A 19,635-nucleotide genomic window follows, 5' to 3' on the forward strand; every position below is an offset into this window, starting at 1 on the left:
TGGGTTCCAGGTTAGTGTCTTGGTTCAGCAAGAAACAAAGTTCAATTACGTTATCTACAACTAAAGCAGAATATGTAGTTGTTGCATCTTGCCGCACACAACTACTTTAGATGATGCAAACCTTGCAAGACATTCAGATCACATGTACTGCACCCATCTCCATTCTATGTGATAATACAAGTGCCATTAGTATTTCAAAGAATCCAGTCATGCACTCCAAGACCAAGCACATACCCATCAAATAGAATTTTCTACGTGAACAAGTGATTGAACAAAAGGTCAAATTGGAGTATTTTCCCTCCAAAGAACAGGTTGTTGATATATTCACTAAACCACTGCCCAGAGAGACATTCGAATATCTCAGACAAAATCTAGGAGTAGTTGTTGCATCATCTTGCTGTTAAATCCATCTTTTCAGAGAAAGGTTATTATACGCGTGTTTCATGAAGTATAGTCGCGTACACATGCGGGTTTCTGTGGGTCAAGGAGTGTATATGTTTTTCACACAAGAAAAATAGTGCAACAGGCTTTGATATGGGTGCTCTGACTGATATTGATGATTAATGTATATCGATATGATTTGTTCATTAATTTTTATATGACTGACAAAGATACCTTGATCATTGACCTGTTAACAATGCACAGGTAGCACAGGTTTAGGGGGAGCATTAGCCTTCATGTACATTCAACATTGTTGGTGTTATGGTTGTTGAGTCTAGCTATGGCTTCAGATATTTATACCATTTATTGCTTAAGTCATGTAAAATTCTAGGGTGTGATATGTCTTCTCATACATTTGAATGAGTCCTCTTGGACAAATGATGTAATTTGTATCCCCAATTTACATGGGATGGATGATGTAATATTTATTGTTTCTATCATGTATAAACAATTGGTATATCCCCACTTGGTTGGGTGGATGAGTCAAATTTGGTATATCCCCACTTGGTTGGGAGATGGATGTATGTATGAGTCATTGGTGATAAGAAGGTCATCCTCACATAGTTGAGTTATAGAGTCATGTTATCCTTTTAGAAAATATTTTTGTAGAATCTGATTGTGCTCAGAGGGAGCATGGACAGTTTCAATGCATCTTAGCATGTACAAAAGGGGAGCTCAATCAAAGAATTCAGCATGTACTCAGGGGGTGAATGAACAACATAATGTATGTCAAAGAGAGAAAATATTTTGGTCCACCCTTTGCCCTTGATGTCAAAGGGGGAGAGTGACTTGGTGTTGTTGTTGCCATCAAGTCCAAAGGAGTAGGTTGTTGGCATTATGATAGAGGTGTTGTCCTTGATGGAAACTCACTCAGATGAAAGATGACAGTGAAATAGGTCAACAACAAAGAATTATAGATCAGACTCCAAAGATTGAAGAAAGAGAGGTATACGTGGGTTCACCTTGTCCAAGCTGTGTATACACGAAGGTTTACTGAACAAAAGGAGTGTATATGTACACACGCACGTTCACAGAAGGAAAAGCACGTATATCTTGGAAAACCAAAAGTTTTATGTCCAAGGTATTTCTTGGTCCAAGGTATTTGACCTAAGGTAATTGGTCCAAGGTATTTGGTCCAAGGTATTGGTCCTAAGTAGTTTTGGTCCATGGTATTGAGAAAGTCCTAAAACTATATAAGGAGGAGAAGATCATTAGGCCAAGGGGGTGTAAGGATTTGAATATATTATGAAGTGTTGGATCATATATGCAGGTTAATGAGCTTATGATGGTTTGCTTGGTCTAATCTAAGGATGCACCTATATGGATGATGAAGGTTGATGGATCGGGATCATAAAGGCTTAAAATATTATCATTATTTGGTTTGATCTTGAATAGTCTAGATCTGAATATTGACGCATGTTTATTCTATAAATGTGATGATCTGGGTATGACTGAAGTTTGGAATAGTTGTGATGTTTTAAGTTAGCATTTACAAATTTGTACATAGGTTCGCTTTAATAAAAGAGCGTATACACGCTGGTTCAGCATATCAAAGTAGTCTATACATGATAAATTTGAATTTGCAGATCTATACGCTAGTTCCTTTTGGTAAAAGTGTGTATACACACTAGTTCGACACATGGAAGTAGCGTATACCTTATGAAGTATGATGTTTAAAGTTTTAGTTGTTTCTATTTGCTGTTGCAGAGTTCTAGGTTCTGCTTTGGATTCCAGTGTCTGTATTCTGGTGACAGTATTCTGAATGGTCAAATTGATTGATTGTGACTTGCTACAATGATGATGGGTTGTCAAGTGATTGATTAATTTAGTTGTGGTTGATTCAGAAAGTGATGATTGAGTTTCAGTGATTGGTTGATGCAGATGTATTTGATGGTTGTATTTCAATTATGATTTTCTAAGTTTCAATGTTGTTAATGGGTCCAGTATGAAAATTGGATGAAACGTGGCCTTCAGATTGTGGTGTTGTGTTCCAGGAGTACGTGGTCCCCAGTGGAAGAGTGTAATTTTTTGTAGGCTAGCACCTACGTTCTAGTAAACATATTGGCTAGTACAATAGCTAGGGGGTTGTATCTCCCTTCTAGTAGTAACTGGAGAACGAGAGAAGGTTGTAGCCTTCTGCAGGTGGGTGCCTGCGTACTGGTATGAGTCTTAACCAATACAAGATTGTAAACAGATTTTCTTATTATTAAAAGAAGATAGAGACGACAAAAACATGTGGTTTTTACCCACATTGGGTTTCCACCTTATATCTTGGTGTTCATGTATGTTGCTTATGTGTGATGCTTTATTTTTCTTTTACTGCACTGTCTAATAAATCTCAGAAATACTATTTTTAGCTCAATACATGATAAATTGTCTAAATCAAAAGTTCTTTGCATATACGTTGGTTACTTTAAGTACAGTCATGTGTACACGCTAGTTCACTTCATTGAAGTAGCGTATATAAATCTGTTTGGGAAATAAAATTGTTAGATCTGATAATACTGATTCACCCCCCTCTCAGTATTATTTCCAACATCAACATGTACCAATGTTTGTGTGCAACACAAAAAACAGACACCGAGAAGCCACCCCCAAAGCAAGATAGTCAATACAATCTACGAAGTCAAGGGTCTCCCCTTACTGTTGGGGAGGTGCAAGAAAATCTTGAAATGATGAGGAATGTTGATCCACCAGTTGTCCCAAAGCACGAAGCAAGCCCAAGAAGACAATTGCAAATAAGATTACGTCCATGAGCAGTAAAATACAGAACACTTTGCTAGATAGTACAAACACAAGTATAATCGCGGACACCTCAGTGAGTTTACCCACTCTTTAATACAATATTGTTGAAGATATGAAGAAAACTCATGCAAATATCTATTTGTTCGAGTTAGCCAAGCTCAAGGGTTAGTAGGATATTCTGTTTCGCACATTGGGGTAAACATCAACAAACATCACAACTTCTACTAGCAAGGGAGAAAGCACATCTCCAGGTTCACTCACAAGTGTGCTCAACACACTCCGGATGAAAGAAGAAAACTATGTTTGCCCTCCATTCTTGCTCTCATTTGAAATATTTAATTGCAATGTTCACAACTGTTTAGTTGAATCTAACGCATCAACTAATGTCATGCCACTATCCATTGCCAAGAGGATCAATGCGAAATGGAGCAAGACATTTGCACATATTGCATACTAGCCATTGGTGAACTTCAGGATGTGATCATCCAGTTATCTCATGACGGCCGAGTTCACCAATGCATCAACATTGTCATTGTGGACATATCAGAATCATATAGCTTACTAGGTAGCAGAGACTAGTCCAACAAGTTGAATGGATACTTTGCCACATACTGGTCACACTTATGGCTTCCATACTAGGGAAAACAAAATCAGATCTAGGTGTTATTCGAGAGGTACATGAAACATAATGTCACTTCCACCAATGGTGAGAATGAACCATTGGCTTTCACATAACTCATATTAGGCAACTGCCTCTTGGAAACACAACTTGGGTGTTATCTCACATAGCCAGCTCCAACCCCACCAGACACGCAGTTGGGTCTCCTTCCTTGCCCAACTGATGGTAATGAAACATGCACAATACATTGTAACACTAGTAGGAGTAGCAGTAATAGTACTAGTGCATCAAGCGGCCTGTGTACAGATGAGTTGTGGACCATGTATTTTGATGTATCAAAGAAATGAGATGGCTCTGGAGCCAGGTGTGTCTTGATAGACCCAAAGCACAAGAAACACCTGATCTTAAGCCACTTGGAGTTCGAGTGCATGAACAACACTGTTAAATATGAATCACTCGTATTGGGCTTGTACAAAGCCATTAGCCTCAATGTTGTTGCACTCAAAGTGGTAGGTGATTTAGAAATCGTGGTACGATAGGTACGTAACACCATACACTGTTTGTCACCTCATCTCAAAATTTATCAACAAGAGGTATGGTGATTGATCTCTAACTTCTAAGTTTTCAATATCATTGTTATGCCAAGAATGCGTAATGTAGTTGCCGATGCCTTAGTTTATGTAGCTACTAGGATGACACTGCTTAGGGATAGGTTTACTGTTGAAATTTTGTATAAGACTTATATCCCTGATAACATAACTAATTTACGCTTTTTTGACGATGATCAACAGATACTGCACTTCATGGCCAACGTTGATGTCTTCAAGGACGCAACAATTGATGAAGATGAGCACGAGGAGTCTTTGCAAACCATAATTGATGACAAGAAAGGCAACCTCATCCCCAAAGGTGTGGTATCTCTCAAAAATATCTATGACTTGTAGAACTGCTTTCAAGGGCCAAGGAAAAAAAAAAACCATAGTTCCACCATGATGCATGAACATATCAACTTGGGAATAGAACAAGATCCAAAGTTCATCAATCTCAGTACGTGTTGCAAACCGTAGGAGCGACAGACCTATGTCCGCTTGTTCAAGCAATACTGAGATGTGTTCACATGGACATATGATGATCTGAAAAAATATGACACATGAATAATACAACATATGATTTCGATCAAAGAAGGGGTCAAGCCATTTCAACAGAAGTTGAGGAATGTACATTCGTCACTTGAACCCCTCATACGGAAGGAACTGACTAAGCTGTTGGATGCTCAGTTCATTTATCGATTTCATCATCCTACGTGGGTTTCTAAATTAGTTCTTGTACGTAAGAAGTTCAGGGAGATCTGCTTATGCGTTGATTTCTGAAACCTAAACTGTGCCTTAGACAAAGACAACTACCCCATGTCATCAATGGAACATATTTTATAGACAGTATCTAGAGCAAAAATGTTTTCTCTACTCGATGGTTTTTCGAGATATAACCAGGTTTTGGTAGCAAAACCTGATAGATTGAAAACAAGCTTTTGTGCCAAGTGGGGTACGTTCACCTACGTAAGAATTCCATTCGGGTTTGTGAACACAAGCACAACCTTTTACCATACCATGGACATCGCCTTCCATGGACTTATCAGACAGAGCGTAGTGGTTTACCTTGATGACGTGACAGTCTTTTCCAAAAAACAGTCAGGCCACATATGCCATATGAAGAATATATTCAAGCAATGCCAAAAATACGGGATATCCTTGAATACAAAGAAGAGTGTATTTTCAATGTTTGAGGGGAACCTCCTCAGGCACATCATTGCCATAAGTGGGATCAAGGTTTATCTAGACCGAGTTCAAACGATCACATGGATTCCTTACCCAGCCAAAAAGAAAGCCATGCAGTCCTTCTTGGGAAAGATCAACTTCCTCTGGAAGTTCATCTCGGATTATGCACAGATGGTGAAACCTATGCAAGACATGATCAAGAAGGATGCAGTCTACAAATGGGGTAAGAAGGAAAAGAATGCATTCACCCATGTTATGCTCTTAACCTGCAAGACGATACCATAATACCAAATATGCGAAGAAATATACCTAGAACATAGAACAATGAGCAATAACAATGAACATTTTATTATTCAGAAAGCAAAGTTCACTTGCCTCTTCAAGGGGACAACCTCCAGTAGAGCTGAACTCAGTTACAAAATAAGACACGATGCTCCTCGAATGGAGTTTCTATCCTTTATATAGGATTCATACATGCAATACCATGGGGAAATACCATGGTTCTTATTAATACCATCTATCTAATACCATGGCCCATTTGCAACTAATTGTGGTCCCGTCATTAAATGCAGGTTAACCACTTACAATTATTGATATGGGCTTTATTGAATCTTTACTTAACTATAACTATGACTCGATCCTATTACATAAATAAGGGGGTTAGGGTGGGACCTCAACATGCCCTCCCCCATAAGAATAGCCTTGTCCTCAAGGCTGAAGCTGCGGAAACTGCTGAAGAATAGTGGCTGGTTCCCAGGTTGCCTCTTCCAGAGAGGTGTCTTTCCACTTGACGATGACTTCCTTGATCATGCGGCCATGCAGGTGCTATTCTCTTGTGTCCAGGACCTATTCAGGTTGGAGCCAGATTGACCCTTCTTCATCCACTTCAGGTAGACTGGTTTGAATTCTGTAATTGTTCCCAATCACTTTCTTGAGGCATGAGACATGGAAAACTGGATGGATTTTTGTAGTGGGTGGCAAAGCTAGCTTGTAGGCTACTCTCCAATGTGCTGAAGTACTTGATACGGTTCGTAGAATTTTGGAGATAGTTTCTGACAACCCTTGTCTTTGAGTGATGTTTGCTTATATGGTTGCAGCCTCAAAAATACCTGATCCTCTTCTTGAAATTGGAATTTTGAGCGATGTTGGTCTACCTGTTGCTTCATGTAGTTTTGCACTTGATGAAGATTCTCTCTAAGATGGGCCAGCATGGTTGTACGGTTATGTAGGAGTTGATCCACTGCTTGTACCTTTGAGCACCCCTTGATATAAGAAGTAAGGGAAGGAGGGAGTTGACCATAAACTGCCTCATATGGATTCATTTTGGTGGTGGCATGATAGTTGGTGTTATACCACCATTCAGCTAGAGGTAACCACTGTACCCAAAGATGTTTCTTTTCTGAAGTGAAACACCTAAGGTAGGTTTCCAGACATTTGTTGACTACTTCAGTTTGACCATCAGTTTGTGGATGATAGGAAGTACTGAGTTGTACTTGGGTACCTTGTAGCTAGAAGAGTTCCTGCCAAAAGTTACTGGTGAAGACTGGGTCACGATCGGACACAATGGAAGTGGGCATGCCATGCAATTTGAAGATATGATCCATGAAATATTGAGCGACCAAAGTCGGTGTAAAAGGGTGGGGTAGGGTGCAAAAATGAGCATACTTAGGAAGTCTGTCCACAATCACCATGATGAATGACTTGTTTCCTGACTTTGGAAGACCTGTAATGTATCATATATGCTTTATGATTGCACATATTTCTTAAATGTCCTAATATATATATATATATATATATATATATTCGTGTTTCCCCGTTTCCAAAATTTGGGGAGGTTGTGTTTCATATTGGTTCCCGTTTTGGAAACTCGTACCCGTTTCCCCGTTTTGTGAAACTTAGCCTCTAAAAATGAGACACCCTGGAACCAATGGTAGATTACATCCATCAAATGTGGATGGGTTGTTGACTCAACATACTGCTCTATATCAACTTCTAACTTGCACTCACGTTGCACCTGTGCAATCCATCGTGCACTATCCTGAAGTTGACGCAATGGCTTCACAAGCTCATTAGTCAAATGTACTTGTTCAGATGATTTATCATATGGAATGAAACAGCTTGCAAGTGCTGCTATTTGATGATGATCCAGCTCATTGAATGTGCCATTGAACATCAATTCTGTCACAAGAAGTTCATCTCCTGTGTCAATGAGACATGCAGCCTGGCCTTTCAGTTGCACCACACCATCAGAATCAATGTGTCCAAGTCGCTTAAGCACTCTTGAGCGATTTTTTTTAACTCTTCCCTAAATTTGTGAAGCTGAGAGTCATGCATTTTCATTCGAAGTTGCTGAGCTGCGCTATTTAATTTTGCTTTTCTTTGAAAAGACCTCAACTGGTGTTCATCCTGTTCAGACTTATGAAAGGGATGGGCAAGCAACTTTTGCTCCAATGCTTCAACTTCCCTTACAAGTTGGACAAAATCCGGATCATCAATGCCCATATCCTCAATAGAGTCAAGCTTTGGAAGACCTTTTGGAAATCGTTTTTCTTTCAGCTCTTGCACTGCCATAAGTACACTCTGTCTTGCCTCTGCCGGTCGTAGATCTTGTGGAATGGCAACTCTAAGATTACTAAGAGAACAAATAAGGGGCAGTTGAACAGGTACCACATGCATTTCACCTTTTTTTCTAGGAGGAGGAGCACATGGCTTTGGGCGGGGACCATCACTTGTCAAGCCAGAAGCACAATGTAAAAGAGTATCCACTATATAATTACTAGTACGAAAACCCAATATATTAGAAGGTAATGTGCTGGGTGGCATCGATGGCTTTTTCACCACATTAACTACCACTCCCCATCCCCACTCAATTGTACCATCTCTCAATTTAATCAGCCTACCAAGAACCAGAAATAGAAGAACGCGCTCAGGCCTAGTAATTTTAGTCATCATTTGCTTCTCTAACTCTGCTATGCTTAGTCTCAGTTTATGATAATCTCCTCAGATGCACCAAGCATGGCTGCTTCTTGCTCCAATTTTGCAATCTTCTCTTCAACTTCTGGTAGTGCCTTATCATGTTGAAACTGATGGAAAGAATTCTTAATGCAATATTCAGAAACATCTTAATGATTACCTCTAAGTATGTGAATATCTTAACCATATATTACTATGCGATGAAATGCAGTTGCAGCTTAACTATATACTATAATTGCACGCGCACTTTCTCAAGTCCTAATCTTTGAAACTATTATGTCGCAATTAAACTTTTAAAATATTCTTACTTGTCTATGTTTAGTAGTCTGGTTTCAATTTTCAAATTTCAATTCCTTTTAGCACTGAAGCCCTTGTCAACCGACTCATTGCTCAGCCAACCTAGATCAAAATCTAATTATTTAGACCTGCCAGACCAACAATAAACTCAAAATCAAACAAATAAGACACGTTGTGGATCCTGAACATTGTGTTGTCGTAAACTGAGACAACGTTGCATTAGTACTGAAAGCTACTATGTGAGATATATCCAATGGTACAAACTCATGCTCAAATTAATCACATAATGTGCCATACCATTACAAAAAAGATGAATGCAACTGCACATGTCTAGTAAGATCTCCCTTTCAATATCATGGGAGATTCCCGATGTATACTAACTAACGGTGCAGGTTTTCCCAAGATCATTTCCTTGCAAGACTTCATGTCATTACATGCTAATATATGCCTACAATGGCTCTCGGGTCAAAGCATGAATATTGTGATGGTTGGTTGTTATGCTCTTAACCTGAAAGATGATACTAGAGTACCAAATATGTGGATAAATATACCCAGAACATAGCACAATGAGCAATAACAACAAGTATTTTATTATTCAAAAAGCAATGTTCACTTGCCTCTTCGAGGGGGAAACCTCCAATAGAGCTGAGCTTGATTACAAAGTAAGACACGATGCTCCTCGAGGGGAGTCTCTATCCTTTATATAGGATTCATACATGCAATACCATGGGGAAATACCATGGTTCTTATTAATGCCATCTATCTAATACCATGGCCCATTTGCAACTAACTGTAGTCCCTTCATTAAATGCGGGTTAACCACTTACAATTATTAATATGGGCTTTATTGACTCTTTACTTAACTATAACTATGACTCGATCCTATTACATAAATAAGGGGGTTAGGGTGGGACCCTAACATGCCCTCCCCCATAAGAATAACTTTGTCCTCAAGGCTGAAGCTTCAGAAACTGTTGAAGAATAGTGGCTAGTTCCAAGGTTGCATCTTCCAGAGAGGTGTCTTTCCACTTGACAAGGACTTCCTTGATCATGCGGCCACGCAGGTGCCACTCTCGTGTGTCCAAAACCTATTCAGGTTGGAGCCAGATTGACCCTTCTTCATCCAGTTCAGGTAGACTGGTTTGAATTTTGCAATTGTTCCCAATCACTTTCTTGAGGCATGAGACATGGAAAACTGGATGGGATTTTGCAGTGGGTGGCAAAGCTAGCTTGTAGGAAACTTCTCCAATGCGCTGAAGTACTTGATACGGTCCGTAGAATTTTGGAGAGAGTTTCTGACAATACTTGTCTTTTAGTGATGTTTGCTTATATGGTTGCAGCCTCAAAAATACCTAATCCCCTTCTTGAAATTTCCATTTTGAGCGATGTTGATCTACCTGTTGCTTCATGTTGTTTTGAGCTTGATGAAGATTCTCTCGAAGATGGGCCAGTATGGTTGTGTAGTTCTGTAGGAGTTGATCCATTGCTTGTACCTTCGAGCATCCCTTGATATAAGAAGTATGGGAAGGAGGGAGTTGACCATAAATTGCTTCATATGGAGTCATTTTGGTGGTGGCATGATAGTTGGTGTTATACCACCATTCAGCTAGAGGTAACCACTGTACCCAGAGATGTTTCTTTTCTGAAGTGAAACACCTAAGGTAGCTTTCCAGAAATTTGTTGACTGCTTCAGTTTGACCATCAGTTTGTGGATGATAGGAAGTACTGAGTTGTACTTGGGTACCTTGTAGCCGGAAGAGTTCCTGCCAAAAGTTACTGGTGAAGACCGAGTCACGATTAGACACAATGGAAGTGGGCATGCCATGCAATTTGAAGATCTGATCCATGAAAGATTGAGCGACCAAAGTCAATGTAAAAGGGTGGGGTAGGGCGCAAAAATGAGCATACTTAGAAAGTCTGTCCACAACCACCATGATGACTGACTTGTTTCTGGACTTTGGAAGACTCGTAATGAAATCCATAGAAACCTCCGTCCATATTGATGTCAGGATGGGCAATGGCTGTAATGTGCCAGGTGATTCGACTATTTATCCTTTGTGGCACTGACAGACGTTGCATTCAGCTACAAAAGTAAGAATCTCCTTTTTCATGCCTATCCAAAAAAATGATCTTCGAGTGTGAGCATACATCTTCTGAAAGCTTGAATTTCCTGCAGTGGGAGGTGAGTGCAACTCCGCCAAAATTTGGCTTTTGAGGGTGGATGTTGGTGATATTACGATTCTATCCTTGTAGTGAAGAATCTCATCTGCGATGAGTAGCCCTCTGTGGAATTTAGATCCGCCTGCAATTGAGTAATGAGTTGGGAGAGCTAGGGATGTGAAAACCATTCCTTGTGAGCCTCTTCAATCCATTCTAGAATGGGAAGGGAAATTGCGAGAAGGGTACTTTCCTCCTCAAATTGGTGGGATAATGCATTTGCTACAATATTTTCGTGCCCTTTCTTTTAAATTAACTCAAAATCATATCCCAGCATTTTGGTGAGCCATTTATTTTGTTGTGGTGAGGATAGGAATTGCTTCAAAAAATATTTAAGGCTTTGATGGTCTGTGCGGATTTGGAAATGTTGCCCCAATAAATATGGTTGCCAGGTATCTACTGCATGTAAGATGGCCATCATCTCCTTCTCATAAGTAGATTGTCCCAGATTCTTCCCACTTAATTGTTGGCTTGTGAAGGCCAAGGGTCGACCTTCCTTCATTTAGACCACCCTAATACCCGTACCCGAAGCATCACATTCAATGACAAAAGATTTGGTGAAGTCGGGTAGTGCTAAGACTGGGGTGGAACACATGGCATTTTTGAGAGCTGTAAAGGCCTGTTGTGCTTGATCATTCCAGAGGAATGAATTTTTCTTGAGGAGTTGAGTGAGGGGCCCTGCAATGCGACCATAATTGCGGACAAATTAGTGATAGTAGCCCGTGAGACCCAAAAATACTCTCAGGCTCTTCAAGGTCTTAGGTTGAGGCCAATCCTGCATTGCCTAGATCTTTTTGGGGTTCACCCTGACACCTTCACGCCCCACAATGTGGCATAAATACTCAACTTATTCCATGCCAAAAGAACACTTGGACATCTTAACAAATAATTTATGCTCGCGGAGCAGTTGCAAGATCAGATCTACATGCTGAAGATGTGTGGCCCAAGTGCGACTGCAGATGAGGATGTCATCAAAGAAAACAAGGACAAATTTTCTGAGATATGGTTTGAGCAGGTGGTTCATAAGGCTCTGAAAAGTGGATGGGGCATTACAAAGACAAAATGGCATGACCAAGAACTCATAATTTCCTTCATGAGTTCGGAAACAGTCTTTGGAATGTCGACTTCTTTCATGCGAATTTGGTGGTAGCCTGAGCGAAGATCAAGCTTAGTGAAGAATTGAGCCCCATTTAGTTCATCCAGCAAATCATCAACAACTGGGATGGGAAATTTATCTTTGACTGTCAAGTTTCAACTTATTAAGGGCCTTGAAGTCTGGACACATATGCCATTCCCCATCTTTCTTGAGCACCATGACCACTGGTGATGAATAAGGGCTAATGCTAGGACGAATGACACATGCTTCCAAAAGTTCCTTGATTATTTTTTCTATTTCATTCTTTTGGGCGAACGAATATCTATATGGGTGCAAATTTGGTGGTTTAGCCCCTGGGACCAAAGTGATGCTATGATCATATTCCCCTCTCGAGGGTGGGAGATCATGAGTCTTGTCAAAGACTGGTAGATGGTTATTTAATATCTGTTGCATCTCAGGATGAATTTGAAGAGAATTGGTTTTGAAGGTCTGGATGGCATTAAATTGAGCTATAACTCCATGGTGGCCCTTTTTTAACAATTTTTCCATTCGATGTGAGTTGATGATAGAGGGAGCTTCGGCCTGGAGTCCGTGGAGGGTATGTGTGTGGTTGTTCTGCTTAAAGCTCATATATAACTCCTGGAAATCCATTGTGATTGGGCCAAGTGTGCGAAGCCATTCAGCACCTAGGACAATGTCGCAACCTCCCATGTGTATGGCAAACATGTGGGTCTTTAACTGATAATCCCCCATTTGAAGTTTGAAATTTTCATAGCAGCCTTCACATTTCATTGTTCCCCATCAGCAATTTGGACCTAGAAGTTAGAAACTGCTTGTACAAAACAAGGCACTTCTTCTGCGACTCTTTGATGGATAAAATTATGTGTACTTCCACTATCAATCAAGACTACTACTAGGCGATGCTTAATAAAACCTCTGATTTTGAGAGTTTGAGGTAAAGAAATCCCTGCCAAAGCATGCAGCAAAATAACTGGTTCTTCAGGTACATTGTCCTGTTGGTTGTCCTCTTCTTCCTCTTATGGTTCCTCAAGTGGTGGGGCTTCCTCTGATGAACTGTGATTAGTAGCATCAATTTGAAAGAATTTGGTCTCCTTGAATTTATGCCCAAGGGAGTATTTTTCATCACAGTAGTAACATAATATTTGCTTTCTTCTTTCCGCCATTTCCACAGGTGACACCTTTTGAACCTTGAGTGTTTGGGTAGTGTTGTGAGCCTGTGGGGGGCGACTCTTGGCGATGAAATTTCGGCGATTGGATTGGGCCACTAACACACGTTCTACTTCACGAGCTATCCTGCAATCTGGCAGCCATGAGGGAGGGTGGTGTAGTCAGACGTGGGCATGTATGGCTTCTTTAAGACCACTGACAAAACATTCAGTGTAGAACTCATCTTGTAGACCTCTAGTGCGGAAAGCTAAGGCTTCAAAGGTTGTAATATTTTCATCCACTGTTCTTATTTGTCGACGCTTAGTGAGATGACCCAAAAAGGCAGATTCATGGTCGAAGCGATACATAAGAGCTTTTTTTTAATGTATCCCAAGTCAAAGGCCTTCCATAGCAACGTTGATGCCATTTCCACCATTGCCATCTTTCATTGTCCAAGTACATGATACCCACACTAAGCTGAGTGGCATTATCTAGGATGTAATTCAAATTGAAATATTGCTCCATTTGTGCTATCCATGCTGCCAGGTGAGAGCCATCAAATTTATACATGTCCAGCTTGGGTGGTCGTGGATGGGATTGTTGGTGGGTGCCAAAGAGGTGAAGAGATTGGATAGACTCACCCTCACTGTGTTCAATGCCAATATATGCCTCCTCGCGTGCCTCTGCCTTGCCCTTAGAGAGTGTTGCATTTAATTCCTTCAGTTGCGCCACTACGACTATCAAGGCTATTTCAAGGCTTTCCATCCTCTCATTCGCCATTTTTTGAGCTCTAGTTTGTACCATGCACCGAGGTGATGTGCTTGAAATTTGGGACCGCCCGAATTTTTTTGGCACTAACAATTGAATGGTACCACCTTGCTCAGCTCGTCGTCCTGATTCTTATGGGCTAAGTCACAAATACGTGCCTTGGGGGTCTCAGGCTTTTTCCTATTTTTTCTTTTTTACTCCGAATGGAGTTTTACTCCTTCCTTAGGAATACTGCAGTAGCCGAATCCCAGATATGTCAATGCTACCAAAAGTCCTGCGAAAATCATGCCTAGGTATAGGAACCCGCACAACTACTCAGATTTGGATGGTGGATCTGAATGACGGAATTGATTGCTGCTGCGGTGACAAAAACCACACTTGCGAGATCTGATATGGCAAAGATTATGTGTGATCCCGAGATAGATCAGGGAACTATGGTCTCCAAGAGTGTTAGGTGCTACAGATCACAATATACATAAGGGTCTAACAGTAGTACTCGGCCCAATTTTTCAGGGCACTAACCAAGGAGGATCAACCATACGCTTAGCCGTACAACCCGACTACCCTATCGTATGCGTGAGTAATCTCTCTGAGTGTTGTTCTCAATGTACTATAGTGGCAAGACGGTCGACGGTTTATCTATGGCGAGGTTATCAAGGGAGCTAGTGGGCTTCCGATATACCTAGAGGGTACTTGGAAGACAGTCCGTGCGCGGTTCTATCTAATGCACTGCTACTCGAAGGGGTACCCACAGGGGTTACAAGGGAGTCCAACAAGCATGACCACCTCTTGTATTTCCTGCGTGCATGCCTCCCCAAATCCGCAGGTTTATGCACTCAATGACAGATCCTGTGGTTTAAATACGTCGGAACACGTCTCTAGCCAAATTGTTTTTGCTAAATATTGGAGATCCCACCAGCCCTGGAAAGCGCTCTAATACCACTTGTTATTCTCTTAACCTGCAAGACGATACCAGAATACCAAATATGCGAAGAAATATACCCAGAACATAGAACAATGAGCAATAACAACAAATATTTTATTATTCAGAAAGCAAAGTTCACTTGCCTCTTCGAGGGGGCAACCTCCAATAGAGCTGAACTCGGTTACAAAATAAGACACGATGCTCCTCAAAGGGAGTCCCTATCCTTTATATAGGATTCATACATGCAATACCATGGGGCAATACCATGATTCTTATTAATACCATCTAACTAATACCATGGCCCATTTGCAACTAATTGTGGTCCCGTCATTAAATGCGGCTTAACCACTTACAATTATTGATATGGGCTTTATTGACTCTTTACTTAACTATAACTATGACTCGATCATATTACATAAATAAGGGGGTTAGGGTGGGACCCTAACAACCCATATCAAGAAGGCTATAGCAGATGCACCTGCACTTTAAAACCCAGAATTTAACAAGGATTTCTTGCTATACACCTTGGCCTCTGACACTTCACTTGCTACAGTACTCACTCAGAAGGATGAACTGAACAATGAATGTCCCATATCCATCATGAGTGCAAGAATGCAGGGACCCGAAATCAACTACCCCACTGTTGATAAACAAGAATATGCAGTATACAAGGTAGTGAAACACTTCAGAACCTACCTGCTAAAGAATCATTGCATAGTCTTTGTGCCACACACATTAGTGAGATCACTGCTTTTATAGAAAGAGCTGGGTGAAAGACATGTGAACTGGGTGAAAATATTGCAAGAGTATGATATTAACACTTAGCTAAGTACTACCTGAAAGGAAATGGTCTCACTGAATCTACAAATAAAAACCTTATCTGCATTATCAAGAATACCATTTACTATGAACAACGAAACTGGCACTCTGCTTTGACAAATGATTTATGGGATGACCATGTAACACCGAATCCCTCTCTGAACACTTCACCATACTTCCTAGTTTATGGGAAAGAAGCCATCCTCCTACCAAACATCTACTTTCCTGCTCTCCAATTGTCCCAAGAATCCCAAACCAAGCCTTGTTTGTGAGTTCAACGTAGGATGGATGCACTTACTAACCTACAAGAAGAAAGGATGAAAGCAAAAGAAAAATTAACACTCCACCAGAACTGTATCAAGAGATGGTTTGACAAGAAGTTTGTATGGAATGCTAACTTCGATGTGGGTGACTTAGTCTTGAAATGGAACAAACCCCATGAAGACAAAGGCAAACATACGAAGTTCCAGTTCCTGTGGATTAGTCCATACACTTTTCAAGGAAATCTTGGCCCACACACGTATCGTCTGCAATCACTTAACGAGAGGATTGACAACCTTTCTGCCAACAACCAAGACTTAAAGCATTATTTTCAGTAACCCAGGGTTGCTCCCTGCGCCATGTACATAGTCTATTTACTTCTTGTTTTCTTTTAGTTTTTCTTTTCTATTTTTGCTTCACTTTGTTTTGTTTACTTAATATCATGCTATTTTTGGTTTTTCCAATAAGTACTTCCCTCTACTAAGTTCTGGGTTTTGAATGAGTATGTGGTTGAGATCCAAAGAGTCTTGTGACACTACAACACTTGGCCAGTCCTGTGTCTGCCTTCTCTCTGCCTGGTTGTAACCTTCGACCGATGAAGTCTTGGTGGAACATACGAGTTGTCTATAAGGGGAGCTCTGGTCCAACCATGAACCTTTGTCCACACTGGAAAACCCCATGCCTATACTCAACCTTTTTCTTTGTGTGTTCAAGCTCATCTAACTAGTAGAAACAAAGAAGGGGAAAATCTAAATGTGAAAACCTAAATCAGAGGTCTTACATGCTTCTTTGAAGGAACAACCTCTTATGTTCTCAATAAGTTGAGATCCATCTTCTGCCCCAAAAATAAATAAGTGCCTATGCACAATCCTCTTTTCAAAAAATACAAAGGCGAAAGAAGAGAAAGGCTTCCTATGCATAGAGGTGAACCATACAACTCCATCGGGGTACTAACCAGGCTCACTGGCAGTGGAGCAATGTGTGTGTTCCTGCATGACTCTGTTGGGGTACTATCCAGGCCTGCTAGTAGTAGAGCAACACCAGAGATGAAAACTTATACTTTGAAAATTTTAAACTCGTGAGCCAAACTACCCTTCTCGATTTTGAAACACTATGATCAAGCTAAAACTTGTTGTTGTGTTTGATTGAGTTGGAAAAAGGTGAACCATGTTTGTCCATGGGGTAAGTGGGGAAACTGAATTAACTCGCACAGAGATTCAATACTCCCTGGTAGACCAAGGCTCTGTCTATCAATGAACTGAAATAGAGAAGTTGGTATTCAACTAGTGTGTCACCATGTGTTGTAGTGGCTGCAACTCCCTCCAAAATTTTCGCCTTCATCTAATTTCAAAGCCTTCCTTGGCTTTTCCTTGATGATTGCAAACACTCGGGCTCATCCCATGAGCTCGTGTTGAGTCTTTACACCCACTTTGCTTGACTGATCACCGATCATCTTTTAACATGTTGGTTGCAATGTCATGCTTGTTGTCTTGTTCTAGCTATGTTGAAGGTCTGTCTTTGTGTGTATGAGTTGTGTTCACTATGTAAGCATTTGTCGCACTCACACATGAAGTTGTATGTAATGTCATGTAAGTGTCTCCATGATCATTCAATTATCTATCTCAAGTGTCACACTTGTTGCTCTCACCCTTTAGTTAGTCACACTGAGCATATGTTGTCTTGTTGGTTTGAGGTGTCTTGCTGTTGAGTCATGTTGAGTGTGTGTTCGCAAGGTCATGTATACACAAGTTCACTCACTCACACACTTAACCATTTTTCCAAAGCTCCATCGACCGGACCATCCTCTATAAGCCAGACATCCACTAAGATGTGTTCCACAGTCTCAACCCTCAGTGACTAAGCACTGTCACCTAGAATTGCAAAGAGCTTGAGGCTGCCCTCCAGGCAGTCTGCACTGCATAATTTTGGAATCAACCTAGATGACTGTCACTGAAAACAACAGAAAAGTTGACCAAGAAGCCATCTCTGTCTCCACTTCCTGCAAGCCTATCCATCAAGCCTCCCGTTGGTCAACTAGAGAATTTGACTAAAGTAGTGACCCAGGGCTGCACTCATCTCCAAAAATGTGTAGAAGCTATCAACCTGCATACTTGCATTGCCTAAAGAAATTGCACAAACATGAGGACTAGGCACCCACTACTCATCACTACACTGCCTCTGGAAATTGTGTAGTTTTGTTAGGAAGTCCCCCTGCTGACTTGCTATCTAATCCTCTTGAAAATTGCGCAGTTTTCTTGGATAGTCCACCTGCTTCCTGGCACCCTGCTCAGCCCAGAAACTGCATAGACATGTCCTTCTTGACTTCCTCCCATATCTATGTAGTTCTGACAAGCAAGATCCTGCAACCCAATCATGACCTCCTCTAGAAATCTGCACAGTTTTCACTACAAGTTCCTCCTACTGCCCGCACTCCCTTCCCTAGAAAAAGTGTGCAATTTTGCCTCCCAACTGAGCTAGATTCCGCAGATGTCACTGTTGTCCCAGATTTTTCAACCCATCCTCTCAGTGAACTCTGTGCAGTTTTTCACGATAGTTCCCCAGAGCCTCTCGTCCCAACCTGAAATGTGCTTTGTGCAGTTTCAGAGCCTTGTCCTCTCTCGCAGTCACCTGCAAAGATGATGCATCATGGTAGACTAGGGGATTTTTGGATTTGATGTCATCTCATCATGAGTGATTGCATAGACAGGTACATGGATGAGACAGGATGTGATGACGAACATGATGAACAAGGAGCGCGTGCTAGGAGACTTGTTAATGAACAAATGAACACATGAAGCATGCCAAGTACCAGTGAAGGGGATACATGCACATGCAACATCAAGTGAACACAAAGACCATAAAAGACTTTGCACACCTTGTCATGCAGAGGTGAAGCTATGATACACCAAGAGCACACTTATCACTCAACAACACAACAACTGGACGTGTACACCAGCAGTTTCATGTCGATTCATGGCATGAGTCATCTCGACCACATTACTACAATGGGCCATACTGTGGGTAATCAATGTAATGTAACGTGGAAGTCCAAGAGACCCACATATGAAGTTGAAGGGTCATGTCAGTTGAAGAGTCATGTAAGTTAAACAGTCATGAGGAAAGTCAAATAATCACAAGGGTCAAGTTCACCCTTGGCTATATATACCCCTCATTTGTACATTCAACAGAATTTTCACCTTGGCTCCTCCCACATAGCCTTGAGATTCTGTAGTCTTTTCTTTGAGGAGCGAGCAGTGGCTCCAACGCCCCACTACTGGGGTTAGTGATGTATGGTGTATGGATGTGTCTTGGAAATTTCACTTAATTCATAAGGTTGTTAATAGGCCAACACGTTTTGACACATGTATTATATTCGTTTATAAGACTATTCTTTGGATGCTTGTAATGCATGTTGCTTTAACCTGTATTAATACAGTTGACAATTTCAGTTTTTTTAGTGCATATGTTGTTGGAAATGTGTTTTATCAGTTGTTATCATTATCTTTCCCATGTGGACTACTCCGCCAGACAC

At 40.9% G+C, this 19,635-nt stretch overlaps 1 pseudogene; it reads right to left on the minus strand.

Moving 5' to 3' along the window:
* LOC149222317 (DExH-box ATP-dependent RNA helicase DExH10 pseudogene) overlaps nucleotides 1-9,276 on the minus strand; it is a 30,561-nt pseudogene extending 21,285 nt beyond the window's left edge.
* Between the last annotated feature and the right edge of the window lie 10,359 nt (nucleotides 9,277-19,635).

Source organism: Pinus tabuliformis, chromosome Q (genome assembly GCF_031772625.1).
Source record: "Pinus tabuliformis cultivar Carrire ecotype Pingquan chromosome Q, CPIR1, whole genome shotgun sequence".
NCBI classification, from domain to species: domain Eukaryota; kingdom Viridiplantae; phylum Streptophyta; class Pinopsida; order Pinales; family Pinaceae; genus Pinus; species Pinus tabuliformis.